Source organism: Podarcis vaucheri (assembly GCF_965113315.1).
Source record: "Podarcis vaucheri genome assembly, chromosome: 5".
Taxonomy (NCBI): domain Eukaryota; kingdom Metazoa; phylum Chordata; class Lepidosauria; order Squamata; family Lacertidae; genus Podarcis; species Podarcis vaucheri.
In genome coordinates, this window is record NC_138763.1 from 96,971,810 (window position 1) to 96,990,877 (window position 19,068).

The following is a 19,068-nucleotide window of genomic DNA, read 5'->3' on the forward strand; positions in this document are numbered from 1 at the left end:
CTGGCTCGCCAGCTGCAGCTTCGTCACGCTGGCCACGTGACCCAGAAGTGTCTTCGGATGGCGCCGACTCACGGCCTCTTAAGTGAGATGAGCACGCAACCCTAGAGTCGGACACGACTGGCCCGTACGGGCAGGGGTACCATTACCTTAGTGAATAAAACATCAGGATGTAGAGTAAGAAAACAACAAAAATAATAGTGACGTAGATTTAATTTTTAATTTAGCAGAAAAAAGATGTGCATCTAAGCACAGAAGTCGCTGAACAAAGTATTAATTGCTCTCCTTTAACAAAACTCTCCAGCATTTATCTGCACTTATAGAGGAAGACAGCAAGTGCATTTGATGTGGTTAATGACAACCGATTGTATAACAAAGTTGCATATTTTGTGCTATATACCATATTTTTCGCCCTATAGGACACACTTTTTCCCCTCCAAAAATGAAGGGGAAATGTGTGTGCGTCCTATGGGGCAAATGCAGGCTTTCGCTGAAGCCTGGAGAGTGAGGGCGTTCGGTGCGCACCAACCCCTCTCGCTCTCCAGGCTTCAGGAAGCTATCCACTAGCCATGGGAGAGCTTCCCTGCACCAAGAAGCTTGGGGCGCGCTGAGCTCAGCACGCCCCAGGCTTTGGACTTCGCGCAGCGCTCCGCTAGCTGTGGGAGAGCCGCGCCGGCACCCAGAAGCTTTTCGCAGCTCCACGCTAGCCATGGGAGAGCTGAGCGACTTCGTGCAGCTCTCCCATGGCTTGTGGATAGCAGCCTGTTCTGGGGGCTGGGGTCGGGCGAAGCTTGGGCTTCCCCCGCCCCAGCCCTGCACCTGGGAGGGAAAAATAATCCCCCCCTTTATTTCCCCCCCAAAAAACTAGGTGCGTCCTACGGGGCGAAAAATACGGTAAATGCTGTTTCCTATTAAGCCTAGATAGATTGTAACTCAGTAGGTAAAAGTCCTTTTGAGATTTATCCAGTTATTAATTTTGTCTCACTAATTACAGTGGTGCCCCGCAAGACGAATGCCTCGCAAGACGGAAAACTCGCTAGACGAAAGAGTTTTCCGTTTTGGAGGTGCTTCGCAAAACAAATCTCCTATGGGCTTGCTTCGCAAGACGAAAATGTCTTGCGAGTTCCTGCGGGTTTTTTTCCCTTCCCCCCCTTTTTCTAAGCCGCTAAGCCGCTTATCAGCTGATCCAATAAGCCGCTAAAAGCCGCTAATAGCGCTAATCTGCTCATCCGTCAATGGGCTTGCTTCGCAAGACGAAAAAACCGCTAGACGAAGAGAATCACAGAACGGATTCTTTTCGTCTTGCGAGGCACCACTGTATTCTTGTTGAGCATATTGCACATACAAAGGTTGCCTGATTTCTCTTTTGTCTTTCACACAGTAACTTAGAAAGGTGTTTAGACTGGGCTTGGTTCCTTTGTGTTATGCCTGTAATATGTTGTCATGATAGGAAAAGGAGGAACATTTTGTACAGCTTCCGCTGGCCCAGCCAGGAATGCAAAGATGACGATCCAGTTAGTCTGGCATCTATTCCAACGGGTAGAATATCACGCTATTGCTTTCTGAGGCTAAGATTATATGTCACTCAGTCTTGTCAAAAATTCTATGAATATTCAATGAGGATTTTAATGTATTGTAATCAAGGAAGCAATTTCAGTAGAGAAATATTAAATAAGTTGTCATCTCCTCACTTTAAATGCATTGTTTTGCCCATGAAGTGACCTTAGGCAATTTTTAAACAGTGTTTCTCTTCTCTGTTTGGCTTACTCCAAATAAATTATTTTTACCTAATGAGAATAAATTCTGATTTAATACATTCTTAAAGGACGAGGTAGTTTTCTAATAAACCAGGTTTTAATATCTCAGTTTGTTTTTGCAATTTACACTGAAACAAAAATGTAAGACCGTATATTTAGTCTGACACTTGGATAGCTGAAGCTTCCAGTGTTGTGCTTCCTTCATTCATCCTAGCATTGCTTCAATGAAATTTGCATATTTAAGCGTACATGATTTTTTAAAAATATATATATATATGTTAAATTGTACCTCTTCCAATGAAGTATAGCTTAGCTTTCCTTTAAATTTTGCTTCCTGGTTTTCATATAAAAGGGTGGAATTTTGCTCAACAATATTCATTCTGTTAATTTTCAACATATAGTGGTACCTCGGGTTAAGTACTCAATTCGTTCCGGAGGTCCGTTCTTAACCTGAAACTGTTATTAACCTGAAGCACCACTTTAGCTAATGGGCCTCCTGCTGCTGCTGCGCTGCCAGAGCACGATTTCTGTTCTCATTCGGAAGCAAAGTTCTTAACCCGAGGTACTATTTCTGGGTTTGCGGAGTCTGTAACCTGAAGCGTATGTAACATGAAGCGTAACCTGAGGTATCACTGTATATTGACTTTAAAAAAGGGAAGATTTGTGTATTGAAGCTGTCTTAGAATATTTGGATTTCCCACTAAATGTATATATGTTTTATGGTTATGTAAGCCAAAACGGCAGGCTATAAATAAATATATAAATGCATATGATTCTTTTGCAGTATTTGGCCATTCCCCCCCCCCCCCACGTAATTACACCCGACCGCACCAGCTTGGATGCTTAGTTAGTGGAGATGTAGTGGGACAGGGGTGGCGCTGCGGTCTAAACCACTGAGCCTCTTGGGCTTGCAGATTAGAAGGTCAGCGGTTTGAATCCCCGCGATGGGGTGAGCTCCCATTGCTCAGTCCCAGCTCCTGCCAACCTAGCAGTTCGAAAGCACGTCAAAGTGCAAGTAGATAAATAGGTACCACTCCAGTGGGAAGGTAAACGGCATTTCTGTGCGCTCTGGTTTCCGTCACGGTGTTCCATTGCACCAGAAGCAGTTTAGTCACGCTGGCCACATGACCTGGAAAACTGTGGACAATGCCGGCTCCCTCGGTCTAAAAGTGAGATGAGCACCGCAACCCCACTTAACCGTCCAGGGGTCCTTTACCCTTTTACCTAGTGCTCTTGAAGGGACACTTCTTGCTGCTGGGATACCCAGATCTGACCACCACAAGAGTGGCACTCTCACATTGCAGCTTCTTCCTGTCGCTTGCCCACTCCTGCTGCCTACCTATCTACCTGGCTGCCTTTAAAAACAGTGCTTCCACTCTGAACTCAGAAGGCGTTCTGTGCCCCCACAAGCATCATGTTCCCCACTGCTAAGGAGATTCATTATGCCTGCCTGGCAAGACTGTCTTCCTAGGACTCCGTTGCCAGCTTATCCTCTGCCTGCCCACCTGCCTGCCTTTCAGTGTAGTAATTCAACTCTGCAATTATGAGATGCTCTCAGTGCCCACCTGGCTAAGGTGTCTGTCTTCCTTTGAATTAGTTGCCTGGGAGATGGAGTACAACTCTTAAATCAATTTGTTTTTCTTTTTAAAAAGCTTCATAGAGTAGGCCAAATAGGAGCACAAGAATTGACAGGATCGAGCACTCGGCTAACTGTACATTGGGACGGGGTAGTACTAAACCCCTGTAGACTATATGTCTAAAATTTGTTGAAGGTAGGACCGCAATACCTCAAGGACCGCCTCTTTCCATATGAACCTACCCAGATCCTGAGATCATCTTCTGAGGCCCTCGGTTGTGTGTCTCCTCGAGAGGTCCAGAAGGTGGCAACATGAGAACAGGGCCTTCTCTGCAGTGGCACCCCATTTGTGAAATGGTCTCCCCAGGGAAGTTCGCCTGGTGCCTTCATTATACACCTTTAGCCGCCAGGCAAAACGTTTCTTTTAAGCCAGGCCTTTGGTTGACCTGATTGACATCCTATGCCCTTTTAAAATGTGTCTGTTTGGGGAGGGTGGGCTATTGGGTTGTTTTTATTATGTATTTTGTGGTTTTATACCGTATTTTTTGCACCATAACACTCACTTTTTTCCTCCTAGCAAGTAAGGGGAAATGTCTGTGCGTGTTATGGAGGTAATGCCTACGGGTGGCATGCCTACGGATTTTCCTCCTCTAAAAACTACGTGCATGTTATGGTCGGGTGCGTGTTATAGAGCGAAAAATACGGTATCTTGATTTTATTCTGTGAACCTCCCTGAGACCTCCCAGGTATAGGGCGGTATATAAACTCTAATCACCATCCTCATCCTCTCTGAGGTAGCCACCATGTCTCTATGTTACATGGATTTATGCAGGGGACAGGGGGACAGGAGAGAGAAAATTATGGCCATTTTTCTTTTTTCATTGTTATTTTATTTTTCTGATGAATTAAACTTGGGGAGAAAGATCCAGGATGTGCAAATATCTCTCATGACGACCGGACAATAATGGTGCTGCATGATTTAGGGAGGTGGGAATAGATGGGGTTTTCCTTTTCAGCTGGTGGCCATGAGGTGAACAAAACCGCTGAGGGGACCAACAGCCAGGAGGTGGCAGATTTGCTGATTGCTTTAGAAATAGAAACCACAGAGCCTAGGACTTGCTGATCAGAAGGTCGGCGGTTCGAATCCCCGCAATGGGGTGAACTCCCGTTGCTCGGTCCCTGCTCTTGCCAACCTAGCAGTTCGAAAGCACGTCAAAGTGCAAGTAGATAAATCGGTACCACTCCAGCGGGAATGTAAATGGTGTTTTTGTGCGCTGCTCTGGTTCGCCAGAAGTGGCTTGGTCATGCTGGCCACATGACCTGGAAGCTGTACGCCGGCTCCCTTGGCCAATAAAGCGAGATGAGCGTCGCAACCCCAGAGTCGGCCACGACTGGACCTAATGGTCAGGGGTCCCTTTACCTTAGAACTCCCTCTGGAGATGCTTCGAGATGCACCTACAAACGAAGGAGATGATAAAGCTGGAGGTGTATCAGATGGCAGCTAGGAGGAAACTCTGTGCTCACCACTCAGTAAATAGCAGCGCTGGATCTACTTGCACCACATAGTCATCCCACACAACTCTTTGCCACTTCTGTGGTGAATCATTAGAGTGGCTGCTTTCCATTCAAGTGGGAGGTGGGTCAGTGCCATCACAGGGGAATTGGAGGCATCAGAGGAGATACCTCCGGATGGCACTGATGGAGAGTCTGCTTGCCCTGATGCCCAGGAGCTTAAGATATCCTCAACCAAGCTGAAAATATGAGGCACGGAGTCAGAGATGCCAGTCTCCATCACCAGGCTGGTCTCCTCCTCCACCAAAAGGGATATCCCTAGCAGGCTACTGCCACTCAAGTAGTCTCCTGGAAGTTAGAATCATAGAATCATAGAGTTGGAAGAGACCACAAGGGCCACCAAGTCCAACCCCCTGCCAAGCAGGAAACATCATCAGAGCACTCCTGACATATGGTTGTCAAGCCTCTGCTTAAAGACCTCCTGGCTTGCTCCTACCACCACCAAAAGCAGTCAGACAGATTAGCCTGACTAGGAGTAAAGCAGAGCAGTTGCGTTGCTGCTACTGCCAGCACCTCTTCTTGTGGCACCATGGCTGCATAGATGTCTCCTGCTGGTGCTCATCTTATCACTGTATGTGTGCTTGTGCACTGTGTATTATATTATTATAATATTTATTTATTTATACATACATAGTGTTTCCCCAGCCACTCTGGGCGGCTTCCAACAAAAGATTAAAAATACATTAAAACATCAGTCATTAAAAACTTCCCTAAACAGGGCTGCCTTCAGATGTCTTCTAAATGTCATATAGTTGTTTATTTCTTTGACATCTGATGGGAGGGCGTAACACAGGGCAGGTGCCACTACCACGAAGGCCCTTGGTGTATGCGTGCTGCTTGTGGACTGTGTACAATGTACTTTTTGACTTTGTACAATGTACTTAAAATATGTATACACACACAAAAGACAAAGTACTACTTCACGAAGACACACAAACATGGAAGATACAACATAGCTATAAATAAAATGTAAATCTAATCTGAAAAACAAGGGCCATTTTTTCCCCTTTTTTTGGGTGGGGGAATCAGAGGATTAGGCTTAGGGTTAAGACACAGCCAAGAAACATTTTTTATATAAAGGTGGGATTGGGACAGCATGGGAAACAAACATAAAAATAGGGTGTGCAGGGTGCTAAATGATAATACAAGCTGAATACAACTTTGTTGTTGTCGTTTAGTCATGTCAAACTCTTTGTGACCCCATGGACCAGAGCACGCCAGGCACTCCTGTCTTCCACTGCCTCCCGCAGTTTGGTCAAACTCCTGCTGGTAGCTTCGAGAACACTGTCCAACCATCTCGTCCTCTGTCGCCCCTTCTCCTTGTGCCCTCCATCTTTCCCAACATCAGGGTCTTTTCCAGGGAGTCTTCTCTTCTCATGAGTGGCCAAAGTATTGGAGCCTCAGCTTCAGGATCTCTCCCTCCAGTGAGCACTCAGGGCTGATTTCCTTAAAAATGGATACAGTGGTGCCCCGCAAGACGAATGCCTCGCAAGACGGAAAACCCGCTAGACGAATGGGTTTTCCGTTTTTGAGCTGCTTCGCAAGACGATTTTCCCTATGGGCTTGCTTTGCAAGACGAAAACGTCTTGCAAGTGTTCCGATTTTTTTCGCTCCCCCCCCCTTTTCTAAGCCGCTTCGCCGCTAATAGCCTTTTAGCCGCTAATCCGCTAAGCCTTTAATAGCCGCTAATAGCCTTTTAGCCGCTAATCCGCTAAGCCTTTAATAGCCGCTAAGCCTTTAATAGCCGCTAAGCCTTTAATAGCGCTAATCCGCTAATCCGCTAATAGGGTTGCTTCGCAAGACGAAAAAACCTCTAGACGAAGAGGCTCGCGGAACGGATTAATTTCGTCTTGCGTTTGATCTTCTTGCAGTCCATGGGACTCTCAAGAGTCTCCTCCAGCACCATAAATACTTAATACAACTAGCTCCAAGCTATTTTTAATGTTCAATGAACCAACAAAAGAATGGAGCCAATGGGAGAGACCTGTGATTTTTAAAGTCTTCACCAACCTTGCCCCCCTGATTGAAGAGTGCTGAATGAGATTCTATTCCTTAATTTGGAAGCTAGATCTGTCATTGCTCAGAGTCTGGCTCTCCTCCTCCAGGCACCCTTCTCTATAGTATTGCAATTAATAATGGAAGATAGGCTGTCTTGCTTTCTTTACAGAGTGCTTTGAACTCTGGGTGACTTTCAAGAATTCTGAATGGATCCAAATTGCTCTGGAGCAATCCAAGGCAGCCTCAATCCACTCTAGAACAGCCCCAGTTCGGTCCAAATCATCCAATTTAATTCGGGATCCAGGCAGATCAGCTGCACAACCCTGTCTTATTTGTATAGTTTTTGTTTGTGCATTTGATTTTGTTTGATGAAAACAATAAAACAGCAACTTAAAATGGTTCCATTTGTTTCCTCAGTCAAATGAGAAAATTATGAAAAGTTAATGTGGAAAATGCTCAAAGCAAATGTCCTTATTAGAGGGTTTTAAAAGTAGTCAGAGAAATCTTGATCCATGAGTGATTTGATAGTAATTCGCTTTGACAGATTTTTCTCCTTTGCCAAAAGGCAAATGGAAGCTACTCAAATAAACTTTTTATGTAAGAAACCAGAGAGATCTTGAGCAAAATTAACTGAAGAAGACTGATAGTTCTAGCCCATCCTTAAGTTATAGCAACTGGACAAGGATAAGATCATTCCCAAATCCTCTTGCACTGATGGAATACAAAACTGCATGGCACAAGATAGCTATAGTTCTACACTTAGGGAGGAATAACCAGCAGCACAAATATCAGATGGGGGGCACCTGGCTTGCCAGTAGGACACGTGAAAAGGATCTAGGTGTCTTAGTAGACCATGTGTGCAGAGGAGGGCGACTAAGATGAAAAAGGGTCTGGAAACCAAGCCATATGAGGAATGGCTGAAGGCGTTGGGTATAGTTAGCCTGGCAAAGAGGAGACTTGCCAGAGTGGCGCATGCTCTAGTTATCTCCCGCTTGGACTACTGCAATGCGCTCTACTTGGGGCTACCTTTGAAGGTGACTTGGAAACTGCAATTAATCCAGAATGCGGCAGCTAGACTGGTGACTGGGAGTGGCCACCGGGACCACATAACACCGGTCCTGAAAGATCTTCATTGGCTTCCAGTACATTTCCAAGCACAATTGGTGCTGACCTTTAAAGCTCTAAACGGCTTTGGTCCTGTATACCTGAAGGAGCGTCTCCACCCCCATCGTTCAGCCCGGACACTGAGGTCCAGCACCGAGGGCCTTCTGCCGGTTCGCTCACTGCGAGAAGCCACGTTACAGGGAACCAGACAGAGGGCCTTCTCGGTAGTGGTGCCTGCCCTGTGGAACGCCCTCCCAGCAGACGTCAAGGCAATAAGCTAAGGTTACCAGACGTCCCTGTTTCCTGGGGACAGTCCCCGGATTTGCAAATCAGTGCCTGTACAAAATCCATTGAAGTTGAAAAGTGTCCCCGGATTCATTGAAAAAAAACCTGGTAACCTTACAATAAGCAACTATTTTACTTTTAAAAGACAACTGTTTCGGGAAGTTTTTAATGTTTGATGCTATATTGTTTTTAATATTCGGTTGGAAGCCACCCAGAGTGGCTGGGGAAACCCAGCCAGATGGGTGGGGTATAAATATATTATTATTATTATTATTATTATTATTATTATTATTATTATTATTAGATAGGATAGCCATCTTCAACTATATCAAAGGATGCCACATGGGAAATGGAGCAAGCTTGTTTTCTCCTGCTTCAGAGGGTACGACTGAAGATCAGAAGAACTTTCTGACAGTGAGAGCTGTGTGACAGTGGAAGGCAATGGAGTTTCACCGTCGGAAGGCAGTGGAGGTTTTTAAGCAGAGGTTGGATGGCCACCTTCCATGGTGTTTTTGACGAGTTGCCTGCATTGCAGGGGGTTGGACTAGATGACCCACAGGGTCCTTTCCAACTCTACCATTCTATGATTCAATGAGCATAGCTGTCAACCATCCCTTATTTGGTGGGACAGTCCCTTATCCCAGCGCTGTGTCCCGCTGCTGTCCCTTATTGATGATGTCCCTTAAATTTCCCGGGTTTCAAAGGAAGCAGCTCCTCTCCCTCCCTCCCTGCCAGCCAGGGAGGAGGGAGGTTCCAACTGTGTTGCTTGGCTGCGTTGCTCACCCAATAAGGAGTCTAAGAACGACTGGGGGGTGGAGCTTGCATGCCTTGTGCCGATCAAATCGGCCACGTTGCCTGGGGACTCGCCTTTGCTCAGCGCTTCCCAGCGGAGAGGTGACGGTGGTTTTCCTTGCTGCATCCCCTTTGCCCGGGTTGCTGCGCTGTGGGAACCACCGCTTGAGGTTTCATTTGGCTGCTGGTTGACTAAAATCCCTTATTTTGGCTGCTGATCCCTTATTTTTGAGGCTGCTGGTCCCTTATTTTCAAATCTGTAAGTTGACAGCTATGTCAATGAGGCAACCTGTTGGACAGTTGATTGTGGCTGCCATCTGCCCTCCATACCGAGGACTGGAGTATTGTATGGGGCACACGAGAACAGACGGTGTGTGGGATGAGGAATCTGGTTCCAGCAACAGTTTCTTCTCCACCCTCCACTGTCTCTTCCCGGTTACTGGTGACATCATTGACTGTGCATTTAGGCTGCAATGTAAGGGGGAGGCAAATGGGAGAGATGGGCGAAAAGTCGTGATTGGAAAATAACCGTTGGCAATGGATCAGATGCAGTGTGGCTTTGCCATTTTATTTTATTTTTGTTAAATGCTTTTTATTAAATTTTCCACAAACAACAAATAAAACAATCTTTTACAATCTACATTTTGTATATTCACACCCCGACTTACTTCCTTCCCTGCTTTGGTTTTCTTAATATATATCTTTTCTTGCAGTTTCTTATTCACCTTCTATACACATCACAGGATTTATGTTAACCCTGCCGTAGTTTTTAAACTTCTACAGTTAGATCTTATATATACCACAAATTTACCCCACTCTCCTTCGAACTTTGTCCCTTTTTGGGCTCAAATTCTGTATGTCATTTTAGCGAATTCTGTATATTCAAAAAATTTGGCTTGCCATTCTATTAACGTTGGGGTCTCCTGTAATTTCCATTTTTGGGCTGCAGTGGCGTATTGAAGTAATTTATGGTCTTCTTTTTTTACTTCCTTCCCTATTATCCCTAATAAGAAGATTTCAGTTTTTTTCGGAAATGTGTACTTTGCCATTTTAGATGCACACTTCACATTTCCAAAAAATGTTCATTGAACCATGCAGGGCATAGCAGCAATGGTGGTTCCTATAGACATTGGGACAGCCATTAGTGCATTTATGGGACTACAAGTAACATTAAAGAGGCAGGAAAAGGACGCACATTAGGGGTGTAAGAAGACTGCAGCTTCAATTCTGGCCTGTCTTTGACACAAGCAGTGCTGTTTCAGTTTCTAGCGCAGGAAATATTGGCAATAATTTGCATCTGGTTCCTGCTGGGCCAAAACTTGCAAACTGCAAACAGAGGCCTCTTTTTTTAAGGTGCTGTTGCTCACCTGAGATTCAAACCCTCCTCCTGGGGTCTGCCAGGCAAACATAGAGACTCAAACACCACAAAATTCCTGGCGTACTACTTCTTTGAGTCTTCATATTAACTGTTTAATTTTCCCTGTTGTGTAACGCGCTCTGTATTGAGACTCATGGCCCTTTTGGCTAATGTTTAAAAAAGTGTTCCTTAATTTATAATGCAAGTGTTAGTCCCTGTTATGATATTAAAGTAGTTACAGCACTTAAGTCCAGGCAGAAATTATGGTTAGGTGTTTAAGGCTGAAGCCTACTTAATGGGGAGCCCAAAATGATTATGTTCTTCCCTTAAACTCAGTTAAAAAGACGACATATGCATGAAATTCAACAGTGATAGCTATCAGTTTTATGCAGGGGGATGCAAAAAATAAAAAATAAAAAATCTGTAAATAGTACTTTGCTTTGTACATGAGCAAAGTAATGTTTACAGACGTTTTATTGCATTCTTACATAAAACCCATGTTGCCGTTACTATTTTATGTTGATTAAACAATTTCCTAATTAGTGCTAGAGTGTTTTCTAATTAAGCATTAATTAAGCTATTTGTTTTTAATCTCATTATTCAGGGGTAGTAGCTTAAATTACTGAATTGCTGAAAAAGTACAGGAGATTTTGGTAACATAGTTAGCATAGTTGGTCTGTGAAACATCTGTAACTGTATGTTTATTTCACCATTCCAATTCAAAGATGAATAGTAATAAGTCAGCAATGTCTCATTGTTGTCCAAGAATAAAACTGGAATGACTTCACATTGCTATTGGGTTGTGTTCTGTGTAAATCAGTGGTGGCCAAACTTGGCCCTCCAGCTGTTTTTGGACTACAACTCCCATCATCCCTAGCTAACAGGACCTGTGGTCAGGGATGATGGGAATTGTAATCCCAAAACAACTGTATGGCTAAATTTGGCCACCACTGGTGTAAGTCCTACTCAGAGTAAACCCATTCACATTCATAGGCATGACTTTGAGCCCTCAATTTCAATGGGTCTAGTCTGAAAAAAGGTTGAAGTCAGTGGGTGTGAAAAACCAGAGACATCACCTTACCAACAAAGGTCCATATAGTAAAAGCTATGGTTTACTCAGTAGTGATGTATGGAAGTGAGAGCTGGACCATAAAGAAGGCTGATCACCGAAGAATTGATGCTTTTGAATTATGGTGCTGGAGGAGACTCTTGAGAGTCCCATGGACTGCGAGATCAAACCTATCCATTCTGAAAGAAATCAGCCCTGAGTGCTCACTGGAAGGACAGATCCTGAACCTGAGGCTCCAATAGTTTGGCCACCTCATGAGAAGAGAAGACAACAATGAAGAGAAGCTAGACATCCTCTGGAGTGCTCAGTTTAGAACATCTGAACAGCTCCTCAAGAAGAACAAAAAGGTATTGATAAGGTAAATCTTAAGAAAGCAGTGATGGGAGGTATGGAGCACACGATGTTAAGAGATGACTGGAGGAACCTAGCACATCCTATAAGGGCCCAGTCTCCAGTGCCAGATTTGTCCTGGGAGGACTAGGATCAGCCAAGACATCAGCTTCATCCATTGGGTTCCTCTATACCAGGCATGGCCAAATTCAGCCCTTCAGCCGTTTTGGGACTACAACTCCCACCATCCCTAGCTAATAGGACCAGTGGTCAGGGATAATGGGAATTGTAGTCCCAAAACATCTGGAGGGCCAAGTTTGGCCATGCTTGCAAACAGTGGGCTTCTCTGATTTTGTGATGGAGTGCAACAACAGCAACGTATGTATTAAGAGAAAGTGTGCCCCAAAATGAAATGATGAGTAAAAACAACATACAAAATGCATTGCCATGTGTATATTGCAGGAGTGCTGCAGAATTTTTGTGAGGTCTCCCCCCCCCCCCTTTTAATGGCAAACTGCTGTGGAAAAGCAACAAACAGAACTCAATACTGGAAAAATGAGAAATGGAGAAAGGCCAAATTTGAGAGATTCAGCCATACCAAATTGCTAAAGCTGCAAACTGTATTTTACCAGCTCCTTGTGTGTTGGGGGACTCGGCTTAATTTAGGATGCTGGACGTCAGATTGTAGTTTTCAATGTAGTATTTTTAAAATATTTAATGTTATATGTGTGTGTGTGTGTGTGAGAGAGAGAGAGAGAGAGAGAAATTTAATTTTAAAAATGTTTTACTGATGTACATTCTTCAATGTGAATTACTTTGAGAGACAGTCTTGCCTGAAAAGCTGTAAAGTTGTAAAGGTAAAGGAACCCCTGACCATTAGGTCCAGTCGTGTCCGACTCTGGGGTTGCGGTGCTCATCTCGCTTTATTGGCCGAGGGAGCTAGCGTACAGCTTCCGGGTCATGTGGCCAGCATGACTAAGCCGCTTCTGGCGAATCAGAGCAGCACATGGAAACGCCATTTACCTTCCCGCCAGAGAGGCACCTATTTATCTACTTGCACTTTGACATGCTTTCGAACTGCTAGGTTGGCAGGAGCAGGGACCGAGCAATGGGAGCTCACCCCATCGCAGGCATTCGAACCACTCACCTTCTGATCGGCAAGTCCTGGGCTCTGTGGTTTAACCTACAGTGCTACCTGCGTTCCTTGTAGAGTTGTATAGCACCCTTTAATTTTTTTAAATTTTATATACATGCATATTTATGTATAAGGTACAGAAGGATAATCCACTGGCTCTTCTATGTTCTTTGCTAGTTTCTGGATTATACGACACAACACTACACTAGCTAACATGATGCATAATCTATCACATGTTCTCTTTAAGAATCCTTTTGCTACAAATCTGCTAAATATGCAACTCTTCAGTGAATTTATGCAGATAATTTTTTGCAAAGCACTTTCTTGTGACTGGGTCTTCTGCTTAATTCATACATATAGCAGTGTGACAGCCCCTTTCAACACTGTATATAAACTCTTGTCAGAGCATTGAGCCATTCAGAAATCAAGGAATTCCAAAGGGGCTGCGGAAAGAATCCATTACCAATAATACAAAAGTATTTTCAATGCAGCTGCAGTGTTCTGACACATACAGAATCACCTCACCCCGTCAGATTATCTTCCTTGCTTGAAGATTTCCCCAACGCAATTAGACAGAAAGCTCAAAATCGAGGTGTTGGATTTGTCAGGTACTGATGTCAAGCAATACAACCGTTTATTCTCATGTGCCATTTTTAGAGCCTTTTGTTGTCGTTTTCGGATTTTTGCATGGTTCTTGCAGCCCTCAAAATCATTGGTGGCTAAAAGGGCGTAGCCAGGATTTGGGGGGAGGGGCAGAACCTCAGATTTCTATTGATTTTTATTGATTTAGGGAGGCAGCTCCTCCCCTTGGCTACACCCATGGAAGGCTATCCATTTTTAAACTCCGCCCCCTTTTGTTTTTAAAGATGACATTTCTAGCCTGATAAAGGAATGGAAACTGTAGAAGAGGTGAGGACTCAGTTTTTGTACAAGGAAGTTGGAAGGTGTGCCCTGATCAGAGGAGTAGCTCATTAAACAAAGCAAAGTAAGAAGGTAAAAGTAAAGGGACCCCTGACCATTAGGTCCAGTCGTGGACAACTCTGGGGTTGCGGCACTCATCTCGCTCTATGGGCCGAGGGAGCCGGCGTTTGTCCGCAGACAGCTTCCAGGTCATGTGGCCAGCATGACTAAGCTGCTTCAGGCGAACCAGAGCAGCGCACAGAAATGCCGTTTATCTTCCCGCCGGAGTGGTACCTATTTATCTACTTGCACTTTGACGTGCTTTTGAACTGCTAGGTTGGCAGGAGCTGGGACCAAACAACGGGCGCTCACCCCGTCGCGGGGATTCGAATCGCTGACCTTCTGATCAGCAAAAGTGTTCAGGAAGGCATGGTGGCAGGTTTGTGCATCTGAAGAGGAGGAGTATTACTTACGTCACAATTTATATATCTATTTAGAGTATTTCAAGAACACATAAACATTAAAAGCTTCCCTAAACAGGGCTGCCTTCAGATGTCTTCTAAAAGTCGGGTAGTTGTTCTTCTCTTTGACATCTGGTGGGAGGGCATTCCACAGGACGGGCACCACTACCAAGAAGGCCCTGTGCCTGGTTCCCTGTAAATTGGCTTCTCGCAGCGAGGGAACCGCCAGAAAGCCCTCGGCGCTGGACCTCAGTGTCCGGGCTGAACGATGGGGGTAGAGACGCTCCTTCTGGAATACTGGACCGAGGCCGTTTAGGGCTTTAAAGGCCAGCACCAACACTTTGAATTGTGCTTGGAAACATAAATAATACCATTTCCCCTTTCAAATAAGAGGATTTTATTCCCTTTTTTCATACCTTTATGGGCAATGCCTACTGCATATTCAAAATGTCTGCAACTTTATGATGACTGAACACTGAGATAAATGACACGTTAGAATGGCTCCAAAATGGCTCTAATGAAGAATCATGAGTAATACAGTATATCTGGTGACAGGCAAAGAAAATGTTTGGGGATATATGGAGCATTGACTTTATGGCACTGCATCTAGGTTATAGCTAGCTTTCTGGTTATCAAAACATGAGTGGCAGAATGAAAATAGCCATTCAGGGAGCGAACCTGCCACAGTTTAAGCCATAGGTTGGCAAACTAAGGCCCAGGGGCTGGATGCGGCCCAATCGCCTTCTAAATCTGGTTCACAGACGGTCCGGAAATCAGCGTGTTATTACATAAGTAGAATGTGTCCTTATGTTTAAAATGCATCTCTGGGTTATTTGTGGGGCATAGGAATTCGTTCATTCCCCCCCCCCAAAAAAAATAGTCTGGTCCCCACAAGGTCTGAGGGAGACTGGACTGGCCCCCCGCTGAAAAAGTTTGCTGGCCCCTGGTTTAAGCCCTTGTACAGTGGTACCTCGGGTTACAGATGCTTCAGGTTACATACGCTTCAGGTTACAGACTCCGCTAACCCAGAAATAGTGCTTCAGGTTAAGAACTTTGCTTCAGGATGAGGACAGAAATCCTCATGCAGCGCAGCAGCAGCAGGAGGCCCCATTAGCTAAAGTGGTGCTTCAGGTTAAGAACAGTTTCAGGTTAAGTACGGACCTCCGGAACGAATTAAGTACTTAACCCGAGGTACCACTGTAACTCTAATTTACATCAGTGTAATCATACACATTTTTCTGGGAACAAATGCCCCGAACTCAATGGAACTTACTCCTGAGTAGACATGTATAAACTTGGTCTGCAAGTTATGCTGTATTGCACCTTAATAATGTTTAACTCAATGTGGATCATTAATTTGCAACAGTGTAACTTAATGGAGAATTGTTACTTTCTTATAGTAGTGATGAACAAACCTTTTAAACTAAAGGCTGTCTCTATAATAGGAAGTATAATCTACAGTATTCCTATTTGCAATGCCCTGACTAGTGGTACGTCAAAGGAGACCTGAATCCCTTAGTCAATTCAAAAAATAAAAATATAAAAAATAATTAATTATCCCCTATTCATTATTATTCCCAAAATTTGTGTGTTCTGGAGAGTCTTGTGAAATCTGGTGATTGATATTGCTGGAACTCTTTCTGCCCTAGCACAAATTTATTGACATAATTAAAAAAACCAAAAACTGCCTCTTCTTGGGCATCTAACAAAAACTGTTTTCTCAAGCCTTTGTTTTGCATAATACAAACAGCAAATAAGAGGCACTTGGGTGGGTGTGAGTGTGGGGGTGTGTACAGAGTCAGGTTTTATAGATGAATAGCAAAAAAAAATTACATGCTTTGATTTCCTTTATTGCTGTCTCCTTATTGAAACTGAAAGCAATACAAAGGTATTTTAAAGCTGTTGAATTGACTGATCGTGCTCCGATACTCGTGCAACAAATGTGAGAAGCTTCCTGAAAACCGTTGGAAGGCATCAGATTAGAAATCAATGGCTACATCTCCAGTCAGGTAAATTATTAGGCCTTGAAGTGCACAGCCATTCTGAGAGTTAATTGTATTCTTCTATAGTATAGTGTGTACTGCATTATGCGTCAGCTGACCCAGCCAAGCAGCGGAGCTGAACTGAATATTTTGTTTGACATCCACCTCCTCAGCCTTTCTCATAAAGCCCATACAATCTAATTGGAGGCAGTTTTGCTTTTTCACTATATATATATTTACGTACTTTTTACATACATAACTGATGCTCTAGGGAACACAAAAGGTCTCCTGATTAGAGTTGTCTTGTAGTCCTCTTACTAGTTGTCCTAGAACAAAAGCAATCTCTAACTTAGAACACTGTAGTTGCCTTAATAATAATAATAATAATAAATGAAAAGAAATGACTGCGCTTTTAGCAGAAAATATAATTAAAATCTAGTAGGGTGGTTTGAGCAGAGTTCTCTCCCCCTCACCTTTTTAATTTGGAGCAGGTAAGACTGATACATTTTTATGTGTAGACCTTGTATCCCCTCCCCCTACCAAAGCACTTTTTATATTTCTAAAATTTATCTCTTCCCCATAAATGACCAATAAGTGGTTCCTTAGGAATGTGGAAAGGAGTTTGCTTCTCTTTTAGAAATTTCTGTTACCGGATGCCAACTTTGTGGCATTGTCCAGTATCTGGCTTTTTGTATTTGGTGCATTCATACAATTGCACTGAGATAATTTATTACGGTTGGAGACCAGCTTATAAAACACACTTGGGGGTACAGTCACAGAAGAAAAATAGACAATTAAAACAATGTACAACAATAAACTATCCCAGGGAGTTGACCCAGAGTCACCCATGGAACTGAGTTTGGAGATTTTCATGACGGACTATTTTGAGTTGGGAGATGGTCTGCGCCTACAGATCTGTACACAGAATCTGGCGACCATCCAGATCATTTTCTGATCTTCGCCTGACAAGAAAAGGTCAATTTTTTTGTTTTTGTGGGAGGTCTGCGAGCCTCACCAGTAGGGGATCAATGATCTTACTACGTGCCTCTTCATAAAAGGGACATCTAAAGAACAAGTGTTCTGGGCTTCCTAGCTCTCCCAATGGACAGGTGCAAAGTCTCTGAACATATGAGACTTTTCTAAAGGCTCCTTCCAGGACCAGCGAGGGTGTTTTTTTCTTCTTCTTTCTCCTAGCCCTTGAAATCAATTGCACTGATTTCAAGGGCTAGGGGGGGAAACCACAGAGGAGTAGGCAGAGAAAGGCCCAAGTATGCCCTGTTTTTAGGGGGAAATGCAACAAGCTGATTTGCCCACTCAGCAGTTGCAGTGCCAATTCTGCCAACTACAATTTACAGTGGGGGACTATGTGTGTATATGTGTGATTATTCAAGGGCACTAACTCGGCTGTTGACTCAAGTCCTGTTGAAAGTAAAGAAGGTCGTACAGCGGCAATATTCCCTGTTCCCTAATATGCAGGACTTGCCCACCAATTCCAATTAATTCTGAGAATTATCAGGGGTAGGAAAGACTCGTCCACCCTGCACATGACACCCTTCTTCTTCTTTGGCGATCGCTCGTAGCTGAGTAAGATTGTATCCATGAACACGGTCTTAAAAGTGAGTCCCTAAGTGACTCTGGAGACCAATTTTGGATCCACATGTCCTTCCACGGTGGGGACAGAGGTTTCCGGGTGGGAGTTGATCATGGTGTGGATTTGCCAAGCGTGCCTTCCTCTTAGCATGTTTCTCACTTACGTCTTGAGTTCGAGTGTATTCAAAAGTCCATGACACCTTTGGTAAAGGCTGTTCTCCAACTGGAGCACTCGCACGCCACCGTTTCCCAGTTGTTGGTGATTATACTACATTTTTAAAAGATTTCCCTGGAGATTCTTTAAACCTCTTTTGCTGACCACAGGCATTACACTTTCCATTTTTAAGTTCAGAATAGAGTAATTGCTTTGGAAGACGATCATCAGGCATCCACACAACATGTGGATCCAATTAAGTTGATGTTGAAGAATCATCGCTTCGACACTGGTGATCTTTGCTTCTTAGTTAGTTTGCCTGTCTTCCCAAGTGATATGTAAAAAATTTTGGAGACACCGTTGATGGAATCTTTCGAGGAGTTGGAGATGGCGTTCATAAGTGGTCCACATTTCACAAGCATACAGTAAGGTTGGTAGTACAATAGCTTTGTAAACAAGCGTTTCGGTTTCCCTGCTGCAAATGTCCTGGTCCTCAAACACCTTGCACTCTGTCGGGAAAAAGCCGCACTAGCAGAGCTCAGGCTATGCTGGATTTCGGCATCAAGGTTGGCCCTTGTGGGAAGATAACTGCCCTGGTTGTTGTTGTTGTTTAGTCATGTCTGACTCTTTGTGACCCCATGGACCGGAGCACGCCAGGCACTCCTGTCTTCCACTGCCTCCCGCAGTTTGGTCAAACTCATGCTAGTAGCTTCGAGAACACTGTCCCACCATCTCGTCCTCTGTCATCCCCTTCTCCTTGTGCCCTCCGTCTTTCCCAACATCAGGGTCTTTTCCAGGGAGTCTTCTCTTCTCACGAGGTGGCTAAAGTATTGGAGCCTCAGCTTCAGGATCTGTCCTTCCAGTGAGCACTCAGGGCTGATTTCCTTCCGAATGGATAGATTTGATCTTCTTGCAGTCCATGGGACTCTCAAGAGTCTCCTCCAGCACAATAATTCAAAAGCATCAATTCTTCGGCGATCAGCCTTCTTTATGGTCCAGCTCTCACTTC

At 44.2% G+C, this 19,068-nt stretch overlaps 1 long non-coding RNA gene across 1 annotated transcript in view; it reads left to right on the plus strand.

Annotated features, from left to right (window-relative positions):
- LOC309532725 overlaps positions 1-16,226 on the plus strand; it is a 42,295-nt gene extending 26,069 nt beyond the window's left edge. Inside the window, exon 4 of the long non-coding RNA XR_014219979.1 lies at positions 16,212-16,226. This is a non-coding gene — a long non-coding RNA (uncharacterized lncRNA). The remainder of the gene's footprint in view (positions 1-16,211) is intronic.
- Positions 16,227-19,068: the final 2,842 nt, after the last annotated feature.